This window comes from Colletes latitarsis, unplaced genomic scaffold (genome assembly GCF_051014445.1).
Source record: "Colletes latitarsis isolate SP2378_abdomen unplaced genomic scaffold, iyColLati1 scaffold0018, whole genome shotgun sequence".
NCBI lineage: Eukaryota > Metazoa > Arthropoda > Insecta > Hymenoptera > Colletidae > Colletes > Colletes latitarsis.
The window spans coordinates 7405463-7410373 of NW_027488369.1; positions in this window are offsets into that span (position 1 = coordinate 7405463).

Here is a 4911-nt window from a genome sequence, read left to right on the forward strand (position 1 = left end):
TCTGATTTGGATCACGTAGTAATGTGGTACCACACTGAAACAGTTAATTAAACCTGGTTGCAATTAATATTTTAGAGGATAACGCCGGTTATGTCTCGGTTAGGTCTGGGATTTGCCCTCATCTGGATCGTTCTTTCGCATTTTTCTCATCCTTGTTGGCCAGATCCTGGCCTTTCTCTGGTTTGGATCACGTAGTAATGCGGTACCACACCGAAACAGTCAATTATACCTGGTTGCGATTAATATTTTAGAGGATAACGCCGGTTATGTCTGTGTTAACTCTGGTATTTGCCCTCCTCTGGCTCATACTATCGCATTTTTCGAATACTTGTCGGCCAGATCCTGGGCTTTTTCTGGTTTGGATCCCGTAGTAATGTGGTACCACACTGAAACAGTCAATAGAATCTGGTTGCGATTAATATTTTGGAGGATAACGCCGGTTATGTCTCGGTTAGGTCTGATATTTGCCCCCATCTGGCGCGTACTTTCGCATTTTTCGCATTCTTGTTGGCCAGATCCTGGCCTCTTTCTGGTTTGGATCATCGTAGCAATGCGGTACCACACCGAAACAGTCAATTATACCTGGTTGCGGTTAATATTTTAGGGGATAATGCCGGTTCTGTCTGGGTTAGGTCTGGGATTTGCCCTCATCTGGCTGGTACTTTCGCATTTTTCGCATACTTGTTGGCCAGATCCTGGGCTTTTTCTGATTTGGATCACGTAGTAATGTGGTACCACACTGAAACAGTCAATTAAACCTGGTTGCGATTAATATTTTAGGGGATAACGCCGGTTATGTCTGGGTTAGTTCTGGTATTTGCAATCATCTGGCTCATACTGTCGCATTTCTCGCATACTTGTTGGCCAGATCCTGGCCTCTTTCTGGTTTGGATCATCGTAGCAATGCGGTGCCACACCGAAACAGTCAATTAAACGTGGTTGCGATTACTATTTTAGAGGATAACGCTGGTTATGTCTCGGTTAGGTCTGGGATTTGTCCTCATCTGGCTCGTACTTTCACGTTTTTCGCATACTTGTTGGCCAGATCCTGGCCTTTTTCGGGTGTGGATCACGCAGTAATGTGGTACCACACTGAAACAGTCAATAGAAGCTGGTTCCGATCAGTATTTTAGAGGATAACGCTGGTTATGGCTGGGTTAGTTCTGGTATTTGCAATCATCTGGCTCATACTTTCGCTTTTTCTCATAGTTGTTGGCCAGATCCTGGGTTTTTTTCTGGTTTGGATCCCGTAGTAATGTGGTTCCACACCGAAACAGTCAATTGAACCTGGTTGCGATTAATATTTTAGAGGATAACGCCGGTAATGTCTCGGTTAGGTCTGATATTTGCCCCCATCTGGCGCGTACTTTCGCATTTTTCGCATTCTTGTTGGCCAGATCCTGGCCTCTTTCTGGTTTGGATCATCGTAGTAATGTGGTACCACACCGAAACAGTCAATTAGACCTGGATGCGAATAATATTTTAGCGGATAACGCCGGTTATGTCTGGGTTAGGTCTGGTATTTGCCCTCATCTGGCTCGTACTTTCGCATTTTTCGCATACTTGTTAGCCAGATCCTGGCCTTTTTCTGGTTTGGATCACGTAGTAATGCGGTACCACACCGAAACAGTCAATTAAACCTGGTTGCGAATAATATTTTAGAGGATAACGCTGGTTATGCCTGGGATAGTTCTGGTATTTGCAATCATCTGGCTCATACTTTCGCGTTTTTCTCATAGTTGTTGGCCAGATCCTGGGTTTTTTCTGGTTTGGATCCCGTAGTAATGTGGTTCCACACGGAAACAGTCAATTAAACCCGGTTGCGATTAATATTTTAGAGGATAACGCCGGTTATGTCTGTGTTAACTCTGGTATTTGCCCTCCTCTGGCTCATACTATCGCATTTTTCGAATACTTGCCGGCCAGATCCTGGGTTTTTTCTGGTTTGGATCCCGTAGTATTGTGGTACCACACTGAAACAGTCAATAGAATCTGGTTCCGATTAGTATTTTAGAGGATAACGCTGGTTATGTCTGGGTTAGTTCTGGTATTTGAAATCATCTGGCGCGTACTTTCGCATTTTTCGCATTCTTGTTGGCCAGATCCTGGCCTTTTTCTGGCTTGGACCACGTAGTAATGTGGTACCACACCGAAACAGTCAATTAAACCTGGTTGCGAATAATATTTTAGAGGATAACGCTGGTTATGCCTGGGATAGTTCTGGTATTTGCAATCATCTGGCTCATACTTTCGCGTTTTTCTCATAGTTGTTGGCCAGATCCTGGGTTTTTTCTGGTTTGGATCCCGTAGTAATGTGGTTCCACACGGAAACAGTCAATTAAAGCCGGTTGCGATTAATATTTTAGAGGATAACGCCGGTTATGTCTGTGTTAACTCTGGTATTTGCCCTCCTCTGGCTCATACTATCGCATTTTTCGAATACTTGTCGGCCAGATCCTGAGTTTTTTCTGGTTTGGATCCCGTAGTAATGTGGTTCCACACCGAAACAGTCAATTAAACCTGGTTGCGATTAATATTTTAGGGGATAACGCTGGTTACGTCTGGGTTAGTTCTGGTATTTGAAATCATCTGGCGCGTACTTTCGCATTTTTCGCATTCTTGTTGGCCAGATCCTGGCCTTTTTCTGGCTTGGACCACGTAGTAATGTGGTACCACACCGAAACAGTCAATTAAACCTGGTTGCGAATAATATTTTAGAGGATAACGCTGGTTATGCCTGGGATAGTTCTGGTATTTGCAATCGTCTGGCTCATACTTTCGCGTTTTTCTCATAGTTGTTGGCCAGATCCTGGGTTTATTCTGGTTTGGATCCCGTAGTAATGTGGTTCCACACGGAAACAGTCAATTAAACCCGGTTGCGATTAATATTTTAGAGGATAACGCCGGTTATGTCTGTGTTAACTCTGGTATTTGCAATCCTCTGGCTCATACTATCGCATTTTTCGAATACTTGTCGGCCAGATCCTGAGTTTTTTCTGGTTTGGATCATCGTAGCAATGCGGTACCACACCGAAACAGTCAATTATACCTGGTTGCGATTAATATTTTACAGGATAACGCCGGTTATGTCTCGGTTTGGTCTGGGATTTGCCCTCATCTGGCTCGTACTTTCACGTTTTTCGCATACTTGTTAGCCAGATCCTGGCCTCTTTCTGGTTTGGATCATCGTAGCAATGCGGTACCACACCGAAACAGTCAATTATACCTGGTTGCGATTAATATTTTACAGGATAACGCCGGTTATGTCTGTGTTAACTCTGGTATTTGCCCTCCTCTGGCTCATACTTTCGCATTTTTCTCATGTTTGTTGGCCAGATCCTGGCCTTCTTCTGGCTTGGACCACGTAGTAATGTGGTACCACACCGAAACAGTCAATTAAACCTGGTTGCGAATAATATTTTAGAGGATAACGCTGGTTATGCCTGGGATAGTTCTGGTATTTGCAATCATCTGGCTCGTACTTTCGCGTTTTTCTCATAGTTGTTGAACAGATCCTGGGTTTTTTCTGGTCTGGATCACGTAGTAATGCAGTACCACACCGAAACAGTCAATTAAACCTGGTTGCGATTAATATTTTAGGGGATAACGCCGGTTACGTCTCGGTTAGGTCAGGGATTTTCCCTCATCTGGCTCGTACTTTCGCATTTTTCGCATTCTTGTTGGCCCGATCCTGGGCTTTTTCTGGTTTGGATCACGTAGTAATGTGGTACCACACTGAAACAGTCATTAAAAGCATGTTCCGATGCGTATTTAAGAGGATAACGCTGGTTATGTCAGGGTTATTTCTTATATTTGCAATCATCTTGATCATATATTGGCATTTTTCTCATCCTTATTGGCCAGATCCTGGCCTTTCTCTGGTTTGGATCACGTAGCAATGCGGTACCACACCGAAACAGTCAATTATACCTGGTTGCGGTTAATATTTTAGGAGATAACGCCGATTTTGTCTGGGCTAGGTCTGGTATTTGCCCTCATCTGGATCGTTCTTTCGCATTTTTCGCATACTTGTTGGCCAGATCCTGGGTTCTTTCTGGTTTGGATCCCGTAGTAATGTGGTTCCACAACGAAACAGTTAATTAAACCTGGTTGCGATTAATATTTTAGCGGATAACGCCGGTTATGTCTGGGTTAGGTCTGGGATTTTCCCTCATGTGGCTCGTACTTTCGCGTTTCTCGCATTCTTGTTGGCCCGATCCTGGGATTTTTCTGGTTTGGAACTCGTAGTAATGTGCTACCACACTGAAACAGTCATTAAAAGCATGTTCCGATTCGTATTTTAGAGGATAACGCTGGTTATGTCAGGCATAGTTCTGGTATTTGCAATCATCTGGCTCATACTTTCGCATTTTTCGCATACTTGTTGGCCAGATCCTGGCCCCTTTCTGGTTTGGATCATCGTAGCAATGCGGTACCACACCGAAACAGTCAATTATACCTGGTTGCGATTAATATTTTACAGGATAACGCCGGTTATGTCTCGGTTTGGTCTGGGATTTGCCCTCATCTGGCTCGTACTTTCGCATTTTGCGCATACTTGTTGGCCAGATCCTGGCCTTTTTCTGGTCTGGATCACGTAGTAATGCAGTACCACACCGAAACAGTCAACTAAACCTGGTTGCGATTAATATTTTAGAGGATAACGCTGGTTATGTCTGGGTCAGTTCTGGTATTTGCAATCATCTGGCTCATACTTTCGCATTTTTTCATAGTTGTTGGCCAGATCCTGGGTTTTTTCTGGTTTGGATCCCGTAGTAATGTGGTTCCACACCGAAACAGTCAATTGAACCTGGTTGCGATTAATATTTTAGAGGATAACGCCGGTTATGTCTGTGTTAACTCTGGTATTTGCCCCCCTCTGGCTCATACTATCGCATTTTTCGAATACTT